We start from the raw sequence: 20,002 nt of genomic DNA on the forward strand, positions 1-20,002 counted from the left end.
TGAAAGATATTTAAGGAGAATATTATGGAAAATGGAAAAAAAAACAGAAGACATTCGGAAAATACTGATAGAACGGCATGACATTAAAATGCAAAGCATTAAATTTCTACGAAAAATTTCCCTGTTTCTCGAAGAAGGAAGACCGATTGTATACACAGATAAAACCTACTTTCACAGTAGTTATGCGACACCAAAATCGTGGGTAGACACAAAAAACCTTCATGAGGGACTAAAAACACCATTATCCAATGGCTCACTATTAATGATTGTTCATGCCGGCTGTAATATTACGGCTATATGTACGAGTCAAATAAGAAACGAGATTATCACAAATCGATGGATTCCGAAACGTACACGAAGTAGTTACGGAAGAAGTGTATTCCCAACTAGCCACCTCGGTCGGTCAGTGTACTAGATAACGCATCGTATCACAATCCGTCTGACTTTATTTCTTGCAAAATCATTAATTATTTTGGCCGCATGAAGAATACCTAATAACTAAAGAACGATTACAAAATAAATCACAAATCAGAAAGATATAAATGGAAATTATTCGAGCAAATATTTATGTACATATTTAACGTGGTGCAAAAAATTCACGGTTTTCATTTTTTAATTATTAATGCTATTTAAAATTTCATTGATCAAAGTAATATTGGGGATGTCAAAAAAAATCATTTTAATTGTATTTTAAATAAATCGGTGGGAAGATATTTAAGATGGTTTAGAAATTTATTGAAAATGGCAATGGAAGCATAATAAGCCCCTTTCTTGTAAGCTGAAATTAAATTGAGTTACACGAAAACAGTTATGTTGCCTAGCACGATGGAAGTGGATAACATTATTTTTTAAGTGTAACTCACTGTCGTTTTTAGCAAACATTACACATAAATATGCCCTGGATAAGTTAATATTTTTATTTTAAAATTGCGACTAGGGTATTTGTAATTAATTGCTACATCTGAAACTGTATCAACTGCACTTTTTTAAATGCAAAGCAGGGTTTGCATATTATTTAAAATTTTCCTGATGAGTGGTAGGGAAGTTTTGTTATGACATTTAACTACGTTAAATTATTACATAAACGTACTAAAAGATAGAGATGTTCGCACGTTACTTACTTTTTCGGATAAGGAGCGGAAAGTTTACTTAAATGCTTACACAAGATAAGAGAGAGAAAGGAAACTGACAAAGGTATATTGTAAATAATTAATTTACACTTATTATTAAAGTATAGATTGTTTTATTATGTCCAGAATATTCAAAGAACATGTCAAAAGCATTTTGTTATTGGGAATGTTCTAAGAAAAATTCTATCTAAGAATAATGCAGCGGTTTCAGTGTACGAGGACAAACTTAAATAAGCCGATTAGTTAATCTATTTGTTAAAATTAAGCTGCATGGAATTTTTTAAGTATTGCATTTGATCATTATTATTTCTGGGAATGAATACATACTGTTGCCTGCTTAAAATATTTTCTAGCATTTTTTTAAAAAAAAGTGTTCCTTAACTAAAAAAGTATTTGAGAACAAATAAGTGTTCAATAAGTAAAGTTTTAAATTTTGTATGTCAATGCATCTGGATTTTCAGTGAGTGAGTGTGCAGATCCAGACAGTGTTGTATCTTTAATTCATAAATGTGCAAACTTTGCTATAGTGTATGCAATATCTAAATGCCGGTCGTCCGTAGTTTGCTATGAAATCCCGTCCATTGCTCTTAACATCGTTCCGAAACTTCTCACACTAGCAGCAACTTCTCGCTTAAAAGTCACTGCAATTAATTTGCAGTGACTTGGATCGTATCTAATTATCACATCGCTATTATAAAATATATAATATATATAGAATAACGAAATATATTCTGGTAATTTTTTACTGCAAAAAAATTATTTATGCGTAATATTTTATTATTTATTAATATTAATTAATTAATTTATTATTTATAAAAGCCAGGTGATTGTAATGGCCGCCAATCGATTGGTCTACCACCATCGGATTGGTCCGATCCAGTTTAAGAAATTAGCATTCAGGTGATTTCCAGCTGTAAAGAAAAATGTGGCGTTGCACCAATCAACTGGAAAATCATTGAATCTAGTTTTTAAAGGTGTATCCTCCAAAAATGCCGGTAAATTATTTTTCGAGAAATGAACGTATGCATCTCCGTAAGGTTTTTATTGAAAACAAATGGTCCCAGAATTTTGTCATAAATAATGGTACACCAAACATTAATGTGAAATCTACGTTGGAAACTAGTTTTCATAGTACAATATGGATTGTCCTGGCTCCATAAATGACTATTTTTAAAACTGAATACGACTTTCTGTCTATGTTTCGTCTGTTTTGGTTCAATAAACAACCGATTTTTAAAAGTATTTCCTTAATTTTAAATAAATACTTTTAATAAATAAAATTTTATTTTTAGTATTTGTTTACTTCATTGGCTGTATTTACATTAGTATTATCAGAATTAAATTCTTTACAACTTTTTTTACTAAATCTTCCGCACTTATCAGCATTTATAAAAAAATTGTATATTACTACAAAAAAAAGTTGTTTACGACATCGAGTTTTGTGTTTACATCGGATATCTTAAAAACTATTGGAGCTACAGTTATGGGATCCGTTTTATCTTACTTCCCCCCCCAGCTCAAATTACAGAAGAAATCACCAATTTTAATCCTTAATTTGGGTCCCAAAATTATTGTAGGGCTTCCTTTTAATAGAAGAGAGCTGAAATCCGAGTAAAATCTTTAGATAGCCGTAAGTCGAAAACAAAGTGTTTCGAGACCATATAAACTTTTTTCATTAATTTCACCAGTAGAACATGTCCTGAAAGTATCTTTGTGCGATACTGTTTGTATTTAGTAAACTAAATATTTAGTAATGTAGACTACTTTTTTTTAGCTCTGTTGAATAACGTTACACTAAATCGGGCCTATTTATTTAAGTAAATAAATTACTCCGATAAATGCAATTTTAAGCCTCAGAAAATAACTGGGCTGACCCGTACTTTAAATATTTATTATTTTTGTAAATTATTTTCAAAATTAAAAATTCACAGTATTCTAGTTTTAAAAATTCAGGTTTTTTTTTTAATTTTTTCAACAACTATTCTCTCTAAATATGTATAATTTCGAAGTCGGGAGTTCGAAGGTTAAAATCCTAGTAAAGACAGTTAATTTATACGGATTTGAATACTAGATCGTAGTTATCGGTGATCTTTGGTGGTCGGGTTTCAATTGACCACACATCAGGAATTGTCGACCTGAGACTGTACAAGAGTACATTTCATACACAATCATCCTCATTCATCCCCTGAAGTAATACCTTACGGTAGTTCCGAAGGCTAAACAGAAAAAAGAGAGTATAATTTTGATGTCAAAAAAGGTAATTTCTATAAAGGGGTCAACCGGAACACAAATTCTTTGATTTTTTTTTTCTCTATATTGTAGATAATTTATTACGATACTGTATAATTTTTATTTTTTTCACTTAAATTTAATTTGACAACGAGGACAAATCAATTCAAAAACATTTTATTGAAGATTTTTATTTTTTTGGAAACTTACTCTAAATATTGCACAATTAAGTTATAAATATCTAAAAAAAAGTCTATGGCTTATTTGAAATAAAAAACTCCTACCGAAAAAAAAAACAAAGTTTAGACATCAATAATGTATAATAAGAACTTCTGAACATTTTATATGTATCACAAAAATTGTATTTTGTTAATAAATGAGAACAGTAAAATGTATAACAGTTCTAATAAAAAAAAGCTGAGATGTAATGGTCTATCTAATGAAACAAATATTTGTTTTTAATAAGATAATATATTATCTAATTTCTACACAATATATAAATTTAAATTACAAAATGATAAAAAAATAATTTTTGCAAAGCGTGTAATAAAAAAATAAATAAATAAAAACCCCAGTGATATTGCAAAAAACAAATATTAAATTATAAAAAAGTAATTTAAAAGAAAATCGACACCGTTTCTTATAGAATCTGTTTTAAAGTGATTAAACTGGTATTGCAGTAGAACTGTATATCAAGTGTAGTTACTAGGATATTGTGTTAGTGCGTGCGCGTACGTGATGTGTATTTATGTGTTGTAATACCGGTGTACGTAGGAATATATACACGCTCCAATTACAGAACACAAAACGTCTGATGCACATATAGCAAGAGTTAGCTTACTGGTAACTGATACCAGGTTCGTTTATACAGTAATACATATATATATAAATATATATATGTATTATATCATATATAATATATATATATATATATATATATATATATATATATATAAAGAATAGCACACGCCCAAATTTAATTACGTATAGTGTAAAAATAACAACCATCCAATATATATATATTAATTATTAATTAAAATAATTATTTAAACACAGCTGGATAAAAAAAAAAACAATAATTAATCTTTACGATACTAATCGTATTATATGTCTTTCCGATAAGTTTTCGTTTCATAACGTAAATAAATCATATTCTATTACCTTTTTAGTTAATCTGAATAAAATACTTATTAAATTCTATCAACAAAAATTAAAAAAAAAAAAAAGGCTTGAAGAAAAGTATCCATTTAGCTATTTGTTTACCTATATATGTATGACCTTTAGATCGTATGAACCGTGAAAAAAATTGTAAAAATATTACCCGCTAACTGCCCAATAACACTGATAGACAAAAAAAAAAAAAAAAAAAATTATGTTTGTTTAAGTGTGGTATCATTTCATCAATTGCTTTTTTGCGTGTATTACAGATCTGTAAACACAATTTTTCTATCACCCTTAGTTTTAAATAAATTATGCTTAAACAAAAAATTAAGGGAAAATATAGTTAAAATCTGTAAAATATATAATTTTGCGTGGCCGTACCTTTGTTAGAATGATATCGCTGATTCTTTTCTTTTATAAATAGCTTCAGGCACATTCCGAATTAATGTCAAATAATAATGCCGCAACACCTCTTCAATTGTCACTTTATCCACCCACCTGATTTTTAACGTTCTCCTATAGCACCGCATTTCAAAAGCTCCTAATCTTTTCTTCTCAGATACTCCGATCGTCCAAACTTCACTTCCATATAAAGCGACACTCCAAACATACACTTTCAAAAATCTTTTCCTGACATTTAAATTAATTTTTGATGTAAACAAATTATATTTCTTACTGAAGGCTCGTTTAGCTTGTGCTATTCGGCATTTTATATAGCTCCTGCTTCGTCCATCTTTAGTAATTCTACTTCCCAAATAACAAAATTCTACTACCTCCATAACCTTTTCTCCTCCTATTTTCACATTCAGCGGTCCATCTTTGTTATTTCTACTACATTTCATTACTTTTGTTTTGTTCTTGTTTATTTTAATGCGATAGTTCTTGCGTAGGACTTCATCTATGCCGTTCATTGTTTCTTCTAAATCCTTTTTACTCTCGGCTAGAATTACTATATCATCAGCAAATCGTAGCGTCTTTACCTTTCCACCTTGTACTGTTACTCCGAATCTAAATTGTTCTTTAACATCATTAACTGCTAGTTCCATGTAAATATTAAAAAGTAACGGAGATAGGGAACATCCTTGTCGGACTCCCATTCTTATTACGGCTTCTTTCTTAAGTTCTTCGATTATTACTGTTGCTGTTTGGTTCCTGTACATGTTAGCAATTGTTCTTCTATCTCTATATTTGAACCCTAATTAGGCTATTGTTAGATGCAATCTCTTTGCGAATGGGACAGCCGAGCTAGGGATAAACATTATGTTGCAAAAGAGTGGAAGAAACGAGACAACTTAACTCCAAATGGGAAAAATATTATTCATGACCCCTTAGTTAACCCAAAAAAATATTTTTACCCCCTCACAATATCAAGCTAGGACTAATGAAAAATTTTGTAAAAGCAATGAAGAAGGATTTTTGTACATCCGGATACTCTGGATTTTTGTACATCAGGCAGAAATTTCCGCATGTAAGTGAAGGAAAAATTAAAGAAGGAATATTTTTTGGTCCTCAAATAAGAGAGTTTGTCAACGATGATGTATTTAACTCAATGTTAAGTAATGTAGAAAGTGCAGCTCGGGCTTCATTTAAAGAAGTTTGCAAAAATTTTCTAGACAAACAAAAATCCGACAATTACCACGATATTATAATCAACTTTTTACTTCGTACAGAGCTATGGGATGTAATATGTCTTTGAAAATACATTTCCTCCATTCACATATGGATTTTTTTTCCGGACAACCTCGGAGACGAAAACTGTGAACGAACGTTTCCATCAAAACATTTCGATGATAGAAAGCCCCTATAACGGAAAATGAATATTAACATGATGGCCGATTACTGTTAGACATTAATTCCGCATGTGCCTGAAGCTGTTTATAAAATAAAAGAATCAGCGATATCATTCTAACAAAAGTATGGCCACGCAAAATGATATATTTTACAGATTTTAACTATACTTTCCCATAATTTTTTTATAGTATATTTATTTAAAACTAAGGGTGATAGAAAAATTGTGTTTACAGATCTCTAATGTACGCAAAAAAGCAATTCAAGAAATTGTATCACACTTAGACAAATATTAAAAAAATGTTTTTTTGTCTCAGTGTTACAGTGTTTAGATTTTTTATAAATTCCATATACACTTGTTAAACAAAAGTAACAATCGGTTACACGATCCTTCGGTTCACGCCAAACCATAGGTACACCAAATGACAAAGCCTTCCGTGTACCTTTCAGCCCATCCTCTTAAATATACAGAACAATTGGTGCATACTGTATGAGGAGCTCACGTCTTATCCTGCACTAATTTTACACCGTAAGTACAAATGATATGCTTTTTTTAATTAAAGGTGTAATGTTTTTTTCTATTTGATTTAACGGTGAACTCACCACATACATAACAAAAGGCATCTGCATCAATGACACAATTTCGATGCATTATGACACTGTACTGTTGACAGCAATAAGACTACAAAATTAATTCATTCCAAAATCCAGTGCTTAATACAAACAAAACAGCTGTGTTTTCAGCTACATATTTTGACCTGCACAAACATGATTAATCTTGTCCATGAAGGCTCATTCTTCATTATTACATTATATTTAAGCCCACAAATTATATTAACAAAATTAACAATAAAAAATGAGCTGACAAAATACAAAATAGGAGCTTAAAATGCTAACTATATGTTGAAAAATGAAAAAATCCTTTAATTAAAATTTAACAATTTTTCAAAAATGGTGGGTGATAGATTAAAATTACGTATCACATGTTACAAAACAAAAATTACGTTTAATGGTGTAATTATCCAATTTTTTCTCAGTGTTCTTACTATGTTTGAAGGTTTATAATTTAAAATAAAAACAATAATTCACGTCATTACTTTGGACGTAAAATAATTATTAAAAGAAAATGACGAACAGGCACACAGTCTAATATAGTTAGCTCAATATCAACTATCCAGTCAACGTTATTTGACTGGATTACTACTATATTTTTGTCTGAGAAGTTATTTATTTTATTTAGTTATTTATTAATTTAAACTGTGTTATTTAATTATTATTTAGTTTTTCTTTTTCACACTCCACTTTGTCTCCATTATATTACATAGTATTTTTTTGTATTAAAAACATTTTATTGTTCAGTTAATTATAACAAATGAAGAATTTCATTATTTTTTTAATTGTTAAAGATCAACATCTCTTGACTGAAATAGCTGTTAAAAATAAACAAATCTCTCCAGGACGATGAAACAGTTGTTATAATTTTAGGATATTTTTGTTATTTCACATGGAGTAATCAAAAAGTTTAAGTTTCATTACTTTTTATTCAGTTTTAGATATTGAAATAGATTGCATACATTAACAAAAAAAAAAAAAAAAAAAACTGACTGAGGAAATAGAATCAAAATGTTATTTATCAAAGTTTGGCAAGCTCACGTGACGCGCAGGATGAGGATGAATTGTTGGACTGCTGAGTTCTGACGTTTTGTTACCTTTCTTTTTCCTGTTTAGCCTCCGGTAACTACCGTTTAGTTAATTCTTCAGAGGATGAATGAGGATGAGTGTAAATGAAGTGTAGTCTTGTACAATCTCAGTTCGACCGTTCCTGAGATGTGTGGCTAATTGAAACCCAACCACCAAAGAACACCGGTATCCACGATCTAGTATTCAAATCCGTGTAAAAATAACTGGCTTTACTAGGAATTGAACGCTGTAACTCTCGACTTCCAAATCAGCTGATTTGGGAAGACGCGTTAACCACTAGAGCAACCCGGGGGGTACGACGTCTTGTTACCTAAGATCTTTTCTTTCTTTTTCCTGTTTAGCCTCCGGTAACTACCGTTTAGATAATTCTTCAGAGGATGAATGAGGATGATATGTATGAGTGTAAATGAAGTGTAGTCTTGTACATTCTCAGTTCGACCGTTCCTGAGATGTGCGGTTAATTGAAAACCCAACCACCAAAGAACACCGGTATCCACGATCTAGTATTCAAATCCGTGTAAAAATAACTGGCTTTACTAGGACTTGAACGCTGTAACTCTCGACTTCCAAATCAGCTGATTTGGGAAGACGCGTTAACCACTAGACCAACCCGGGGGGTACGACGTCTTGTTACCTAAGATCTTTTCATTCTTTTTCCTGTTTAGCCTCCGGTAACTACCGTTTAGATAATTCTTAAGGGGATGAATGAGGATGATATGCATGAGTGTAAATGAAGTGTAGTCTTGTACATTCTCAGTTCGACCGTTCCTGAGATGTGTGGCTAATTGAAACCCAACCACCAAAGAACACCGGTATCCACGATCTAGTATTCAAATCCGTGTAAAAATAACTGGCTTTACTAGGAATTGAACGCTGTAACTCTCGACTTCCAAATCAGCTGATTTGGGAAGACGCGTTAACCACTAGACCAACCCGGGGGGTACGACGTCTTGTTACCTAAGATCTAAGATGTCCTATCGCACTGTAGTCTACGAGTATACCCTTCAGTTTACTATAGATGGATGAATTAATGTATACACCACAATATAAAATTACTGCACATCTATGCGTTTACGCTTTCTAAACTTTAAACAATAATACTTGCGTTTTTCCTGTTTATTACGAAGCTAGTGTATTAATAGGCACTAAACACCTCCATAACTACCGCGATTTGTATAAATATGCCAACACGTCTATAAAACAAAAGGAAACTAAAGAGACATTTGTTGAAAAGTGAAGATTATACATTATGCAAGGTTATTCGATGAAGCCGCATTAACTAGAATAGAATTCTTAATTCAAAAATCAGCCGCACATGGTGTCACGAAAATCCACACGGCACTGTAGAAACTGGATATCATCACAAATTCCACAATAAGAAGGCAGATAAATTTTTCCAAAACAAGAAGGCTTTTTTTTAAACAGTGGAACGGACGCGGCGCACCTGTCGATTGGCCTCCAAGGTCGCTTGTGTTAAAACCTCTGACCTTACTCTACTACCTATGGGGCAATATAAGAAAGAAGTTATTGGAGTTCTGAGTGCGGTACATCTAATAAAAAAAAAAAAATCCTGCTGAAATACGGAAAGCCACCAAAAACGTTGATCATCGGGAGAGTTATTTATCAATTGTGGTGGTGGAAATTTTCAGCAGTTAAACTGTTTCTAAGTTGGTTTTATTGATGTCGTTTGTATTTGTTACTTTTGTAAAATATTTAATTCGTTTGTTATGAAATATTGAAAATTTTGTTTCGTTTAATACCTAGGTAAAATCTGCCCATTTTAATGCGTTTTGTTTTGAATACTTCAAAATTCTTACGTTAATATATATTTTTAGTTTCTGTGAACTTTATTCGTACAATTTTACTCAAACTTTATCGCCCGTCGCCCACATTGAGAATCAAAAATTTTCTATCTCCCCCAAAATTTTTAAACTTACCATCTTTTAAAAATAATAGATTTGCTCTTAAAAACAGCAATCGCATTGTTTTTAAACGTGGCATGTCCTATTTCTGAGTTGAAATTTATATTTTACTTTACATTTTAGGTTGAAATATCAGGAAAACATAATTTTTACCTTTTTTTAATCAGTCATTGCCTTCCTAGACCGCTTGAACGCCCCAATTTTCTGTGGGCCTTCTACCGCTCCACCCTGAAGGCCTGCAGCGCCCACAAGGGGACGCTATCGTTCACCTTGAGAACGAATGCTCTACAAGATTTGTTTAAATATTTTATGTGTTTACTACCCATTTAGCAAAGTTATTTTACGCCAAATATAAAACAATGTGTTTTTGAAACCAATATTTTGTCTTTACCCTAGATTTCTCGAAAACTAGTAAAAATGCAGTTCTAGGACCTGTTTTTTTTTTCAATTTTTCAGGTGAGATATCATATAAAACAACTAAATTTACCCCTTAATTTGGATACTAAGAATTGTAATCTGGCTCAATTTTACCGTAGGCGCAGTAGCGAGCGCAAAATCTTTCGTCAGTCGATACCCGGTAACGAATCGTTTCTGTAACTATGTTTATATGAACTTTATTCTAACCAGTAGAACATGCCCTAAACGTTTGTTGCATTCTTCGTGAATCATCCAGTATATACCGACATTAAAGTGAGTCTTAGCTCATACTCTATCTATTTACTTTTTCTGGTTCCTTTTATTTTTACAAAGACTCAAACTTCTTACAAACAAGATTTTACGTAATAAATTGGACTTATAAAGATATTTATATCTTATACATAAAAGATATTAAAGAATAAAAGGCAATATTATTTCAAATTTTTATATTTTGAAATCTCATTCACATTAAGAATCTTTTTTGGCATCAATTTGAAGATGCCTACTGTAAATTGGAAAAAATTGTATTCCTTAATACATTTTCTAAAAAAAAAAACGATTTAAACAATGATATATTTTCTTTAAATCTATTAAATTTTGCAACACATTTATACTTTTTATTTTAAATGCATATAAAACATTATAACAATACTTTTTTTATTTACAGAATCAAGTACAATATTATATAAACAACATTAACATGGCTCGTTGGTCTAGGGGTATGATTCTCGCTTAGGGTGCGAGAGGTCCCGGGTTCAAATCCCGGACGAGCCCAAGCTTTTTTTACAGTAAGATTTTTTTCTTTAAAAAAAAATAATTTTTAAATTCCCAGTATTTTTAAATGAAATTCGTAAAATATTACCGCTTAAAAAAACTTTCAAAATTAATTAATTAAAAAATAATAAATTATATTACATTGTAAAACGTATAACATATGTAATAAAATGACGTCAATATGCAGTGAAAATAAAATAATATTTATGTACTTTTTCATGCGGCAGTTAAAGTATTGCAATAAAATAAAAAAGGTCTTACGTAAAGAACGGATAAATTATAGTTTTTTTTTTTTAACCATTTGATTTATTTTGTTTACAATTGCGAAAGCTATGTATGAAACGGTGAAACAAAATGAAATATGAGCAATACATTTAATTGTTGCATTGAAAATATTTTTTATTCAGTTTTCGTTTTAAATCATCAGTTAGAAAGAAATATGCCTCGGTAATTAAAAAATCTATACACAATGTCACTTAAACTTAAAAAAAAAAGAAAAAAGTAACATCACCTCCAACAAATCAGACGATAGAACTTCATACAACTTAAAGAATACACAATACTTACTTACTTCAAACACAATACTTTGGCTTAAAAGAAAGAGCCTAATTATATTTCCATGCTATTTTTAATAAATTACCGAACCGTTATAAAAAAATAAATCTTTCCCAGCAATATATTTAAAACACAAAAGATTTTCTTTTGCAGAATCAATATTACTCTGTCGATGAATTTAAAAATAATACTGACTGAAAAATGTTTTTTAACGGTAGATAGTCTTCGTCCAAAATCTATTTTTGAAAGACGGACGTTTGTACGAATAGTTGCCTCTAAGCTGCACGGAGGCGCAGCCGCACAATGATTTTAGAGGTATTGCAATAAAATGCGCAGAGAAATTTATTTTCCGCTCATCTACCATCAGCTACTGTAAATATACAAGGTATACTCAACGACACGTTTAGTCGAGACTACGGAGTAGCAAATACCAGGATTTATAACTATTATTCACAATAAAAACATTCAATTAAGTTATCGGCAGTTCATCACACCACCGGCTAAGTTATGGATATAATGTAATAATTAATCGTTATCAGCTAATTAATCATACATGCCTGGATGATAACTACATATAATAACAAAGTATAAAAATATCGATTAAGAAGGTTAAAATGTAAAGAAAAAGATTTCTGTATCATTCAGAATATTGTAATCAGTTAATCGTAATTAATTGTCGAAATCTGTAAACTGATTTATAAATACATAGTACTAAACAATTTCGTAAAAAGTGTTAATAATAAAAACAAATAAACATAGAAATGATTATTTCAACATGCGCAACACCAAATGTAAACATTTCATTTCCTTTTCCCACGGCTGACCGTGAATTGCAATTTTTTTTAAAAAGTATAATAATTCAAGTCACCTCCATTTAAACAACTAAACTCGTCGGTTTAGTAAGTAAACATTACAAGGTATGCTTACGGTACAAAGCGCATGCGTTGTACACAAATGACATCACGAGAAAAACTCATAGTCGATTTGTATTAGGTAACCGAAGAATACTTTACTACGCAGACAGATTATCAAAAAAGACAACGCACGCCACTGCTTGACCAAACAACAGCGCTCTGAACAACACTACGCATACAATATAACCTGTGGAGGCTCGTAGCTAAAAGTAGTGGGGGTCCTGCTTCGAAAAGTCTTTTTCTGGGTCTTTTCAAGTCTATGGCTAAAGTTTTCTGTAAAAGAAAAGAACCTAAAAAATGAATCGATTAAAATAGCTGGAAGCAGGATAATAATCTAAATTCTACACTTATCACATTCAAGAACACGGTATAGGCATTCATTCGGTTGAACCCAATAAATAATAAAATGTCAATATAGATAATATTTTTTAGTATTATTAGATAACTTAATAAAATGTCCGCTTAAAAACACTACAGTCCAATGATGTTTAATGTAAATTTCTATCTACACAGAAACAAATACATAATTAGTTTTTGCTAATTACCTTCTCTTTCGCCCTTCCAGCGCGTTTTTGGACAGATTTGACAATCATATAGCCCTTGCTTTCTGCCATCTTCAGATCACTATTGAAAAAACAACTAAACCGCTCTCATATTCCTTCCATCGAAGAAACTAGAAAAGGGAACAAACAAGGAACGTTTCATACACAAGCGGAGTAAATAAAAACTACCTTCCACAAGCACACCAAGCTCGGCACTGCGGGATTGACAGTGCCCATCTCCCTCGCAGCCTCGCGTGCAGCTTCCAATGTGCGCATGCGCACAACAGCCAACCACCACGCCGGTGGGACTATGAAGCGTACAGTTCCATTCAAAGATTTTTGTATCTTTTTCATACACTGGGGGATGGCTACAAGCATAAAGAAAGAATTAAAGAAAAAAGAACTTATTATATTAAATGTTATCGATAATATCAAGTGGAAATAGGGGATGCTACAGTTCCACAGTACCTATACGCAAACCGCCACTGTATATCACCAAATGACGTTAGAAAAGATATTCTCAAATAGGCACACGGTAGCATATCTTGTAATGTTTGTAATGCTTACTTGCCTTGGATTAACGAGTCTGTTACAAATTAAACAACGCGAACAAGTGTAGTACGGTCGTTATTCTAAATTTGTATTTTATGTCTCGCTACAAAAGTCTGGTGGAAAAACACGGTACTTATTTATATGATTTGTTTTAAAGTCATAATTATAACACAGTTAAATTGTATTGTAATAATCCTTAAACATTCAGATAAAAATATCTAAACGAAGAATCGAAAGTAAAAAAGCAAGTGACTTTCGGCAAAAAAACTTGCATATTATTTAAAAAGAAATGGCTTTCAGTATAGAAATTGATACGTCTTCAGATAAAAAAGAAGCCCTAAAATTAAATGGAATTTCTCAATATGATGAAGAACGAAATTTTCTACGTACTCTTTGTTCAGAAGCAAAAGTTCCTGGAGAATTTGGTACGGGAAGATGTGGGACTCATAGAAATTAGATTATTTGAAACGGCATTTAATTGAAAAATCAGTAAATAGATTGAAACATTTAAAAAAAACGAATCTTTAAAATTCTAATGGAAACTTCTGAAGAATGCCAATTTAAAAAGGAAAAACAAGAACGTAGAAAATCAGTTTACGATTTGGTGAAGAGTCTAATTGCAAATGTGATATTGGCAATAAAAATCAACGCGTCAATTAATTCAGTTCTTGACACACATCAACACATGGAAAAATTTATTAAACGATCTTAAAATTGGAGAAGTAAAAACTGAATAAAATAAGTCTTACAGATGTGCCTTTAATAATTTTTTTTTTTAATTAATTAATTTTTTTAACTACTGTAAAACGTATATCAGACTGATTTATTTTTAATAGTCGTAAAAGTCTAAACTCTTCTTCACGTTAAATTGAGGTTACTTTTGTAGATTTTGTAAAAATTAATTTAATTTCTACAAATTTTGATTTATTTACTAGTAAATTACCACGTTATTGTACGTCAAACCCGGATCTGCAGATAAATCGCACGCATGAAACTTTAGGGTAAATTACGAAGAGTGAGGGTTTTAGATAGAAGAAGACTAAAAATAGCAGACAAGTATGTGTAGTTTTGTGGTAAGAAAATAAGATATAAATTTCAAACGAATAAATTATTTAAAACAAATGAAAATTTACAAAGGGGAAGAAAATTAATTTTATCTCAGGTGAGACCGTCTGAGAAATCGCAGCATCGCAAGTACACTTATTACTCATCAAAGCTTAGAAAGCATGAACAGATATTTGTGCTTTAGTTCTATGCGGGGTCTTCAAGTTGAGTTGGCACTGCTAATAGCACAGTGGAAGGATTAGTGTACTTCGACATGACGTCAAAAGTAGGAAAAAGCATCTTACTCCCTGTTCAATCCCTACCATGCGCAACACTTCGCCCCACCCTGCCGATGAACCGGCTATCTAAGCTTTGGTGAAGAATAATACATAACTTATTTACCAGGAGGAGGTACTGAAGTGATTCTTGTTTCGTTTAATACTTTAATAGTATTTTTTCTGCTTGATTTGAGTGTTATTTTCAGTCCTTCCTAGCACTGTAACTCTCACGTTCGTAGTTGACGCGTTTCGGGGTACTTCCATTCTCAAAATTACTTTTAGCACTGAATCTTCTGATTTGGGATCCTCGAATAACTAACTAGCGCTGTTAAGCTATAAGGCCTCTTTCACTTGTCCCTCCCGCTCAAACGATTATACAATTTCTTTACTAATCCTGATTTACTTTAACAGTTTTAGATTTTTAAATACGAGGTGCGACCAATAAAGTAATGAGACTGATTTTTCTTTGCAAGATGTGGCAACCCTGCAGCTTGTGTAGGCACACCATCTTTGACCTTGGTCTAAAAGCTACTTCTAGTCCAAGCGGCACATTGATGCAACTGCTCAGTCGTGAGTTATGCTGTAATAAGTGAACACGTGTTTGTGTCTCTCGTCACAGAAATGAAACCGCAAAATATTGCGCAACGGTATGCCATTTCTTTTTGCGTTAAATCGGGTGAAAACGCGACGACAACTTACGGTAAGCTTCAGAAGGCTTTTGGAGAGGAGGTTATGTCAAGAGCTCAAGTTTTTCGGTGGCATAAAATTTTTAGTGAAGGCAGAACGAATGTTGAAGATGAAGATCGCAGTGGACGACCATCAACCTCACGGACAGATGTCAACTTGACCAGGGTGCGTGAAATCGTACGATCTGATCGAAGATTATCCGTGAAAATGATTGCAGAAGAACTCAACATCAATCGACAAACGGTTCGTCTAATATTAACTGAAGATCTTGGTATGAGAAAGATTTGTGCAAAAATGGTCCCCAAAAATCTCACACAACAACAGCGAGAAACACGGAAAAATGTGGCAGCCGATCTGTTAGAGCAAACGGAAATCGATCCAGATTTGTTGAGCCGTGTTATCACCGGTGATGAAGGTTGGTTTTTCAATACGATCCAGAGACAAAACGCTAAAAGTTTGCAATGGTGCTCAAAGGGATCACCCAGACCAAAAAAAGCTCGCATGTCAAAGTCAAAAGTGAAATGCACGCTTGTGTGATTCTTCGATTCCAAGGGAATTGTTCATAAAGAGTGGGTGCCTCCTGGACAAACAGTTAACCAATATTTCTACAAAGAAATTTTAGAAAGACTTCGAAACGAGTTCTTCGTGTCCGTGCCAACATTGCTGATAATTGGATTCTGCATCACGATAATGCGCCATCCGATACTGCTCTGTTAGTACAGCACGTTTTAACCTCAAAACAAATTTCAGTACTACCACAGCCACCTTATTCACCAGATATCGCTCCGTGCGACTTTTTTCTATTTCCAAGAGTCAAAATGGCGGTCAAGGGACACCATTTTCAAACAACACAAGATGTCCAAAAAGCTATGACGAAGGTCTTGGAGGATATTACAGAAGATGAGTTCCAGAAATGTTACCGTCAATGGCAGAAGCGCTGGAATAAGTGTTTGCAATCAGAGAGGAACTACTTTGAAGGAGACAACACTAAGCATGACTAAAACGGTAAGCAACATTTTTTTTCACATCAGTCTCATTACTTTATTGTCGCACCTCGTATTACATCTGATTGAGAGTTTACCATTTTCTCCTGTACTTTTAATTTTATCTTGAATATTTCCATGTTTACTAGAATATTTAAACGTTTTCCATTTTCCGCAAAATATACTTTCATGGATTTTATTATTTCATTGCAAATATGCCCTTTTTCTATCAAATGTGCTGCGTAACTTGAATCCCTTTTCTCATATTTATATCATCTTGCATGTTCATTAAATCTTGTTTAAATATTCGTTTGTCCTCATTCGTCGCGTTACAGTTGAATTTTATATTTTGTTGTAATTATCTTTTTCTTTTACATTATTTCTATAATAGAAATAATGTGTTCGTGGTAAGTGCTATATTTACGTGAATTTCTTTACAAAAATCCTTTAGTTTATATATTTCTTTTCCTTTTTTGGTTTTTCATTTTTCGAAATATTTTCCTTATTACTCCTTTTTCATAATCATTATTCGCTGCTATTTGAAAGTTGTTTTTAATTTAATTGCTAGTTTTTTTGTTTTTTTTTTAATTTTACTTTATTTAACAGTAAACTGATTACTCTATTGAATATGTCTGACACACAGCTAATTCTGACTACGAATGTTAGAGTTACAGTGCTAGGAAGGGCAGAAAATAACAATCAAATCAGTGTTAATCCTAGCTAAAGGGAAATTACGAAAAAACATTTTTTTCTCCCATGAATCGATCTTTTTATTTTCTGGGCTATATTAAAACGGAAAGTATGGTAAACATGTCAAAAAAGGAGTATCGGGTATTTTTGCAATCTTTATGTTTTAAGGTCCCACTAGTTAAACTAGACAAAAAAAAACAAAAAAACGTATTAATGTATTTGCGTACCATACGTGTATCGCACTGGTTTTGGCCTTATATTTCAGGATTAACTTCTTTCAAATTTGTTTTAAATATTTGAAATATATACTCCATATATATTTCTATATGTGAAGTACTGATCGTATTAGTTTTTTTCAAAATTTAGGTAGTGGGGGGATATCGAGAAAGTCATTTTTGATTTTTTTCAGGGGCACTTTTTTGTTACCTATAATACATATATAAATAATGAAAAATTTATTTTCAAAAAATCAACTTCCCTCTGTTAAAATTGGTTCTATCTTCCTTAGGTTTAAATATTTTTAAACATTTTTTGAAAGTTTATGCTACATATGTAGAACTACCAAGAAATGTCTACAATTTTTTGAAATTACAGACCTCGAATCTAAAATGCAGAAAAGGTTTGTGAAAAAAATTGTTATTCTTATTTTAGCCTTTATTGAAGGAGGGATATTACATTCAGAGAAACTTTACTTAAGCAGATTTGTTAAGCTTAACCTGTATATGAATGTTTTAGAAGAATTTTCTTAAAATTTATTCCCCACCTTTAAAAAATATATATTTTGTTTTTTGGCTGTAAGTCTTTAATGTTTATCAGTAACCGGGAAAGTCATGCAATACTTCGCCAGCTTTTTTTTAATAAAATAAATCTTTTAAACTATGTACAGTTGACGTTACTTATATAGACTTCCTCAGAATTAAATTTTCTCCACATTTTTCTACAAAATATTATTTCAAAACGATTATTATTGTACGTCAAACCTAAATAATTGTGTATTTGCTAGCTTAATATTTTCTGTTTTTCAATAAATAGTAAAAGTGCTTTTAATAATAATTTCTATAGTAATCATTTTCAATAATAATTTTCTCAAAAAATTATTACATATACAGTTCTCAGACCTTATTTATTCAATTTTTCAGGTCAAAAATCGTATGAAAACATCAAATTTACTCCTTAATATAAATTCCACAAATTTTACACTCGAAGAAAAATTCAGGGCGAAATTTTTTCGCAAACTTTAAACTCGTGAACGCTGCGTTTCCGAAACTATGTTTATATAAACCATTTCTTTATTTTCATTTACAGGTTCTCAAATTTTTTTCGTTTCTTCGTGAGACATACTATATATGTAGTTAATGAGGAGAGACAGTCCATTTCCACGGGATTTTATTACCCGAAATTGACCGCTCATAATATTTAATCTACGGTAGATTTTGTTACTATACCTCATTATTTTAAATCTTGGTTGCTAAAGCGTGAAATTAATAAAACTACAACCTGAAATACCGGTGTCAAAAATCAGCCTAATTTTCTTTGATTATAGCAATGGTATTAATTGTATGCCAGAGTAATGCTCTTTGTTATTTTCCACCGATATACAAGCAACCAAATTATGGAAAATCTAAGCAAATCTTGTTTGACGTCAAATATCTTATTAAATATCTTATTTCGCCCCAACATCACGGACTGGAGTCCGGAACAGAGCCCAGCAGAGATGCGTCCTGGAAGGCAGCCATAACAGAAGTGGATGAAGAACTTCTACACACCTCTCCTTTAAAACTTACAAGTTAAATAAAATAAACCAGCAATTGCGACTCCTCCGGAGAAGGGGGCGCATTGCTCCCTCCTGATAGTTAGTGCCCCGTTGTGGCGTATTCCTGCTAGCCTATGAAGCGTTAGCACCGAAAGGACTGCAGTGGACGGTCTGAAGGGGAATTACGTCGGGAGGACAGGCTTTATAAGCCTAGCCTTCCGCGGTCGGCCCATAAAATGGGTTCGATAACGCTGGTTCAACAACGGATTGGAATGCAACTAAGTCCGTCTTAAAAATACTAAATAATAAACAAAACTTGAAAAATTAGACCCGCCATTTAAAAATAAACCTTTTAAAAAACACGCCCGATTAGAATCATCCAGCAGCAAGGGACTCTGTCCAGGTTCTGCGATAAGTAGGGAGAAATAAACTCCCGCCAACTTTGCATTCCATTCCATATCTTATTAAGTAGAATATGTTTAATAATTTACTATATAATTGCCCCGTTAATGATTAAATCTTAGTTTAAATGTATAAATAATTATCAATAATTTATACTGATAATATCAATATTAATAATTAATATTTTTTTAAATAATAATTAACAAAATCCTTATCGACTTAATCCTTTTCGTATTAGTTTTTAGCTAATCTGAATCTATCACGTGATAAAACAAATTATGTAATCAAAATTAAGAAAAACAACCCATAAGTAATCAAAAAATTCCTTTCAAAATTTAAAAATCCACTCCCAGGTAATACCAATTCACTAACTCTTAATTGGATGTCGATTTCAAACAGTCGAAATTTAAAAACAAAAAATGGAAAAATTATTAATTTAAAAAGTTTTTCTTTAGTTCCGATTTCATCTTTTTTCAATTT

At 31.7% G+C, this 20,002-nt stretch overlaps 1 protein-coding gene and 1 non-coding gene across 2 annotated transcripts in view; one reads left to right on the forward strand and one right to left on the reverse strand.

The window, feature by feature from the left end:
- Positions 1–20,002, reverse strand: part of LOC142319826 (mitoguardin-like) — a 256,764-nt gene that overhangs the window by 24,667 nt on the left and 212,095 nt on the right. The window lies entirely within an intron of this gene.
- Positions 11,051–11,122, forward strand: TRNAP-AGG (transfer RNA proline (anticodon AGG)). The gene has a single exon. It is a non-coding gene; the product is annotated as a tRNA-Pro (tRNA).

The sequence above is a fragment of the Lycorma delicatula genome, chromosome 2 (assembly GCF_047948215.1).
Source record: "Lycorma delicatula isolate Av1 chromosome 2, ASM4794821v1, whole genome shotgun sequence".
In the NCBI taxonomy this organism is placed as follows: Eukaryota; Metazoa; Arthropoda; class Insecta; order Hemiptera; family Fulgoridae; genus Lycorma; species Lycorma delicatula.